The sequence below is a fragment of the Silene latifolia genome, chromosome 3 (genome assembly GCF_048544455.1).
Source record: "Silene latifolia isolate original U9 population chromosome 3, ASM4854445v1, whole genome shotgun sequence".
NCBI classification, from domain to species: Eukaryota; Viridiplantae; Streptophyta; class Magnoliopsida; order Caryophyllales; family Caryophyllaceae; genus Silene; species Silene latifolia.
The window spans coordinates 131946699-131954231 of NC_133528.1; the positions used below are offsets into that span (position 1 = coordinate 131946699).

Here is a 7533-nt window from a genome sequence, read left to right on the forward strand (position 1 = left end):
GAGATATTCACTGCCCCATAGACCGTACTTGCATTGACCTGAGACCTAGATTGCATGACTGAAGAATCATGGTGAACCGACTCTCTTAGATGCTTTCTTTCTCTGTTTGCTTAATCTTATTTCTTTGTCTTTTCCCTCTTTCTTGATCTCAATAGATTAGAACAACCCTTTCAAACCCTCAGAATTGGTTACCTAGACGGACTTAATTAAGGCTGACATTTTCCCATCTCCCTGTGGAGATCGACCCTACTTCCACTAGCTTCTGTTAATTGTTTTAGGTATTTATTTTTGGTACAAAACGACAGTATCAAATTTTGGCGCCGTTGCCGGGGAGGCAGTAGCCCTATCTGTTTCTGTTTTCGTTTATTTCTTTCCGTCTCAGGGAATTTTTATTCCTTGAGACAGTACTCACTTATTTCTTTCAGTGCTGTGTATGCCCAGGTCAAACAGGTCGGTATTAGTTCCAACTGGTTCGGAGCAAGAAAGACTATTTCGGCATAGACTCCGTCTGCAAAGAGAACTTCGAAAGGAAGACTTGAGTACTTTCGAGCCCGAGCTACAACATTTTTTATTTACAGAAGACCAGTCTTTTGAAGAAGACAATCTCATTTCTGCCAACAAGCCAGTAAAGATGCCTGACATTGCAAGTCACTCGGAGCCCAAAGCATCCTCGATTCCTAAATGTTTTAACCTCCAAACTGAGGATGGTAACACTTTCGATATCCGTCCGTCTTACATAAATCTGGTGGAAAGGAATCTATATCGAGGTGTGGCGGGTGAAGATCCACAAAAGCATATGGAAGTCTTTACCAACTATTGCTCTACTATTCCCGCTACTAAGGGAGTAACTCAAGACAAGATAAAGGAAGTGCTATTTCCTTTTTCTCTGACTGACTCAGCCCGTGAGTGGCTGACTGATCTTGACCGACCTGCTGCTGGTATCACCAACTGAGAGACTCTCGCACTTGCCTTCTACAAAAGATACTTCCCTCCACAACGCACTATTCAGCTGAGGGGTAAGATTACTAGTTTCAAGCAGGCACCTGATGAGACTTTCTACGAAGCTTGGTGCCGGTTCAAGAAGTTGGTGAGGTCTCTTCCTCACCATGGTTTTGATCAGTGGTTTTTGTGCAACCAGTTCTACAATGGGTTGTACGATGACCACATAGCTATACTTGACGGCTCATCCAATGGAAGATTTCAAAAGAATATTGATGATGATAAGGGATGGGTCATTATTGAGGAGATGGCGACCCATTGTGCTGAATATAGGAACCCACGAGACGGTATTCGAACGGTCCATTCGGTTGATAAAGCAGTCGTGGCTCAGCTGGAAGCCATGAATGCTCGGTTTGATAGATTGGAGCTGCAATCTGCTGGAGATCAACAGACGGTTCATCTGTTGACTAGACAGGAAACTGTCACTTGTGAGAGGTGTGGAAGCGATGACAGTCATACGTCTGTTGACTGTCTTACTGAGAAGGAGCAAGTCCTTGCCTTTCAGCAATATAGGCAAGGAGGAGGTTCCTATTACAATAACCAAGGGGCAGTCCATCCCAATTTGAGGTGGACAAGTAAGAATGTTCTTAATCCCACTCCTCCACCGCAGCAGCAACAACCTTATGTCCCTCCTTACAAGGCTCAATAAGGCTTCCAAAAGCCTCCTTCTTTTCCTCCACCGAATCAAGGAGCATCATCTTCAAGTGGGGTAAGTGAGCTAGCTGAGTTAAAGACAATGCTTCAGTCGTTGACAAAGCAATGGCAGATGAGTGACCAACAAAAAGAAGTTTCAATCAAGTCACTTGAAACTCAAGTTGCTCAGTTAGCCGCGAACCAATCCACGAGGAAACAGGGTCAATTGCGTCCCAATCTGAGAAAAATCCACATGAGACGGTAAACTTAATTAATTTGCGAAGTGGTCGTTCTTATGAAGGACCAAAATTGTCTGCTGACAGGGACATTTCAGACCTGAGGAAGGCCGTTAATGATGATGAACAGTCTTTTGTCGCTGAAAATGAGCTCACCACGAGGAATATACTCGATCGACTGATTTCTGGTGGTCGATCGAGTAGAATTGTTGAAGAAAGCACTTGATCGAGTGGAAATGTTGCTCGATCGAGTGAACCGGATAATCAAAGGATCGATCGAGAGGTGAAAACCACTCGATCGAGTGAAAATTTTGAAGAATCTGTTCGATCGAGTGAAAATATACCTTGATCGAACACTGTTGCTATTGAGGAACTCGATCGAGAGGCTGGAAATGCTCGATCGAGTGAAATATCCCCTGGAAAGACTTGATCGAGAGGTAAAAAGACTCGATCGAGTGAAAAAGAGCTTGAACCTGCTGAGGCGTTGGAAGAGAAAAATAAAGGGCTCGAGATTCCTATAACAGTGCCCTTCCCAAGGCGATTACAAAACACTAAAGCCAATCAACAGTTCGGTAAATTTGCCGAGCTCCTGAAAAGCCTACAGGTTACTGTTCCGTTCGCTGAGTTGCTGACACCGGTACCCTCTTATTTAAATTTTATATAAGAAATTTTGTCACGTAAGAGGCATATAAACGATCATGAGACGGTAGCTTTAACTGAGGTAGGGACTGCCCTAGTTCAAAATAAGTTGCCACCAAAACAGTCAAACCCGGGTACTTTCTCAATTCCGTGTCATATAGGAACTCATTTGATTGACAACACGCTATGCGATCTTGGTGTTAGCGTGAGCGTCTTACCTTTGTCTCTCGCTAAGAGACTTGGTTTGACAAAATTTAATTGCACTAATATGACCGTACAGATGGCCGACCGTAGTATATCACGGCCGTTAGGAGTTATAGAGGACATACCTGTCAAGATCGGGAGATTCTATATTCCCGTAGACTTTCTAGTGCTTGATATTCCTGAGGACACTCATACCCCTATTATTTTAGGGAGACCATTTTTATTCACTGCTCGCGCAGTGATCGATGTCGGGGGTAAGACACTTACGTTTCAGGTAGGAGACGAAAAATTGATTTTTCATCAATCCAAACCTCGTAGGGCTCCCATGCAAGCTCAACCTTGCAATGCCCTATCTTCTACTGACTCAGAAATAGACACTTTAGCTGAGAGTGTTGAATTTTGTGCTACTATTGTAACCCCTCCGCCTCAGACTCAGAGCAAAAAGATGGAACATTCGTCTGTTTTCCTTACTGCAGGTACAGATGAAATGGATGATGGAGTTGTCAACGGTCAAAGTGCGATTAAAGTCAATCAAAATGGAGATGCCAACGTCAAAGCTGATAGGAAAGACAAAGGGACAAAGAAAGTTCGTGCATACGTGGATGTTAACTATTCTCCCCCTACTGGTTCGAATTCAAGCTCATGGAGATCGAAGAGGACGGTCAAAGACGCTGAAGGGACCTCCTCCAGTCAGAAGCCCTCCTTTGGGCTACTGAAATGTTTTGGGAATTGAGCGGGGAATGCCATGTTGTAACAATGTGTAAAACTTTAAATTTCCGTCGAATTTCTTTATTGCATTTTTAGAACTACTAGACTTTAGACTATTTAGCTTAGCTAGAAAAGACTATAGACTGTCATTTTTCAATTTGGTATTGTCGGCATGTATTTTTGCATATTTTTATGCAGGTTTGGGGAGATAATATCGCATTGGGATGAATTACAGGAGAAAAGAACTCAATCGAGTACTTTTTGTACTCGATCGAGAGAAATGCCCAAGGAAGTTGTTCGATCGAGAGGTTTCAGCTGCTTGATCGAATTGGCAAAATTGAAGAGTTCTCGATCGAGTGGAATTATGCTCGATCAAGTGAAATGCAGGTCAGACTTCTTGATCGAGTGATTTAAAACCACTCGATCGAGTGAAATTGATAATTACACGCATGAAGTACCTCTTTAACTTCTATTTTTCTTAATTATAATTCATTCTTCCTCTTGTTTATCCCCATTTGCGACAAAACCCCAAAATCCTCCATTTTTCTTGCCCAACACCAAATCCAACACCTACATTGTTTACATTGCTAGTATATCGACATTTGACCCCTATTTTGCCCCTTTATTTTCATCCTTTTCGCGATCAATTAGGGAAATTAGGGGTTGCGGTTTTCATTCGAAAATCCGCCTATTTGCATCACTTTGGGTCGATTCTTTTGCTTATCTCGTGGGTTTCATTGTCAAGTAAGTTTCTCCTTCACCAATTTGTTGTTTAATTGCTTTATTTTAACAATATGAGGTAATTAAGGGTTAAGGTTTATGTTGAATTCGAAAATTCCGATTAAATTGGGGTTTTTTGTGTTTAATTGATTCAATTGCTTAATATCCCCCTTGCTTACTTGATTAGGATGGAAAGTAGCTCCCTACCTTCATCTAGTTCGACTGTAGTTCCGTCCTCTACTGAGACGGTGGTCCCTGCTGCCACCACCGTCGTTCCGACTGCTAGCTCCGCTTCTACCTCTGTGTCGACCTCAGTTTTAGCTAGCACTGCTGCTAGCTCTGCTTCTGCTTCCGTCTCTGCACCTTCTACGTCTGTTACGGTGACCACTCCTGCTGCGTGGTCACCAGCTGTCACAGCTGCTTACCGGGCGGCCTTAGTACCTCGTTCCGTTAGAGGACGGGCTTCTTCTTCAGGTACTAGAGGCCGGGGTCGCGGACGAGCCACGCCTGATGCTGGCCCCATCACTATCCGAGTTGACGACTCACTTGACCCGCACCCCGACTACCCAGAGGTAATTTTCATTAATGCTATAGATCGTCAACGTTTCTTTGCCTTAGAGAGCTGTGATTGTCTGTCTACTAAATTTGTGTCGTAAGTCACTTGATAGGCTGGGTATTTACGAGCCCGTTGTTGAGATTTTAAGGGGTACGGGGATGTCTAGACTAGTCAGCATGAGTGCCTTGACCTTCAAGGAGCTGACCCTTGAGTTTTTCAGCTCATTTACCTTCTCTTCTGGCGCCTATGCCACCGACCCGACCCGTGCCTCTGTTTCTTTCCGGTTGTTTAACCGGACTATTTCTTGGACTTTAGAGGAGTTTGGTACCAGGTTAGGTCTTTCTTTTATGGGTGACACTGCCGCCCCTAAGAAGGTCATCCGCCAGTTGTGGAGGACCTTGGCACAAACCAGTTACGAGGAGCGCAAGCTCGCGCATGTCCACCTTCCCCCGGCCCGTTGGTGGGACAATCTTTGGCCGTAAAGAACCTAACAATGTGAACAACATTGAGCTGTCTATTCTTGGTGGGTACCTGAACATTGACAGTGAGGGACCCTTTGTGCTTAACATTGCTTACTTGACTGCTCAGTACTTTTACACGGTGGGGCAGAAGACTACGGGCACCATTGTTTGCGGTGGCATAGCCACTTTTCTTGCTCGTTCTATCTTCCCCGCCTTTTCCCGTGACTAACAGTACCTAGACATTGATAGGTACCTTGACCTGGCAGCTATGCTGTATATGACTTGGCTTACTTCTGACCATCAGACATGGAAGATTTGCGGTTCCTTGTCTGTACCCTTGCGTTACACCACTCTGCCTCATCTAGTTCCCCTGCCCACTGTTAGGGGTAGGTTACCTCCACCACTAGCCATGTATCACCCCCCGCTTGCTCCACCTCCTACTATGTCTGCTTCTAAGAAGCGGAAGAGACCTGAGACCGGAGAGGGATCCACACTTTCTACGGGCGGCCAGTCTTCCACGACCATTCATACCCCGATCGCTACTCCTACTCCTACTCCTACTCCTGCACCAGACCAGACACAACCGGTTTACCCGGCTAATTTTTTACCTTCTCCACCCTTTGAGGTGTCCGCAGTCCTTGACCAAGGACGCCGTGACAGTTTGTTGCTTGAGCTTCTCAGCAGGTAGGCTCGTATGGAGCGGGACATAGCTCTCACTTTGTTCCCTCTATACGAGTATCACATGATGCGACGATGTCCAGTTCCGGAGGATTAGCCACACCCGTCTTTCTACCGACACCCAACTGAGAGGTACCCAGAGCTAGCCATTGACGAGGAGGAGGGCACCACTGAGGAGGAGGCGCGTACTCAGGCTGAGGAGGCGAGGAGAGGGAGCCGGAGGTGGACCCAGATTTCACGGTGGAGGACGTGGAGGACGAGGCTGACGAGTAGTTACTAGTCTACTCACTTCCCCAGTTTTCAGGCTGGTTTGGGGAAGTTCGTGTTTTGTATGTACATTCTTGCTCTTTTATTTCTTTTGTCTCCTTTTTATTTATTATTTTTCATACATTTATTGGTTGTATTTTTCCCGTTTCCCCGTATATATCTGCTGGTGTATGCTGGAGGACAACGAGGGCGTTATCCGTTTTGGTTTGGGGAGGGTAATGCATCCTTTGAGTCTGCATTTGCATTTGTTTTGCATTCACGTTTCTATTTTTCTGCTTGCATTTGTTTTGCATTCACGTTTCTATTTTTCTGCTTGCACTGTTTTCATTTGTTTCAAAAATCATAAAAATCCAAAAAAATTAGAAAATTTCAAAAAATTAATAAAATATTCACGTTTCATTTTTCATATAGGTTGAGTCGGAACGGTTGATTTCCGTGATGATATTGCACTGTAACTTGTCATTTTTACTTGAGCCTTGCACTCTATTGACTGTTATTAGCTGAGTCTTACGCATATCTACGAGTTTTTGTTCAAATTAAGCTGACCATGTAGACTTGACCTGATAAATTGGCAACCTACTTTACAATTTCTAAGTTTTAGAGCCATATAACTGGTGACATTCATGACCGGTTTACATAGGAATTGAGAGTAGTACTCCTTGCATAACATGATTATCATTTTTGCACATTCATGACATTCGATTTCTTGTCAATTGCATACATTCGGGTTTGTGGTCGGTGTCACATGCAGGGAGGTGCTTGCAAATTTCCCTTTCTTATATTTTTCACCCATTTTGCTCCACTTAAGCCAAATTTAGCCTTTTTGACCCATTAGCTACACCCAAAACTAAGCCTGCCCAATCAAACTAGTTTAGTGTGTCATTTGTGGTACGTTGATCCATGTTGCAAGTTTGGCCCATTTTTATTGTTGGAGATGGTGGAAAATGAGGAAGGATAAGGGATGAAAAATGAGAAAAAAAACATGAAAAGAAAAAAAGACGTGAAAGAAAAAAAAAAGAAAAAAAAGAGTTCAATTCACGTGAAGAAGAAAGAAAAAAAAGAAAAAGAAAAAAATTGAAAAAGTTGTTTGGAATTGATATGAGACCGTTTTAAGAAAGGAAATTTTGTGACCGTCTCACTCCTCTGTTCTTATTCATATATTTTTGAGGAAATAGTGTATTTGGTTAGTGAGTTATGTGCCATGAAGGGCACATGTGCTTTATTTTCAGTCAGTTGAGATTCGGATGGTTTTATATGGTCTTGTTTAGGAGCTGGCTTGATGCTTTACCTTCACATTCCCATAATTTGTTTTGCCTTTCTTACCTGAAACTCACTTTCCTATACTATTTGTAAGCCCTCGGCTGTGACGGACATTGTCGGTTGGAGTGTATGCATAGTACATGAATCGTCTATCATTTTTGTTGCATGCATG

General features: G+C 43.5%; 1 non-coding gene across 1 annotated transcript; it reads right to left on the reverse strand.

Moving 5' to 3' along the window:
* Positions 1 to 1007: 1007 nt before the first annotated feature.
* LOC141650222 (small nucleolar RNA R71) lies at positions 1008 to 1113 on the reverse strand. The gene has a single exon (XR_012546268.1). It is a non-coding gene; the product is annotated as a small nucleolar RNA R71 (small nucleolar RNA).
* Between the last annotated feature and the right edge of the window lie 6420 nt (positions 1114 to 7533).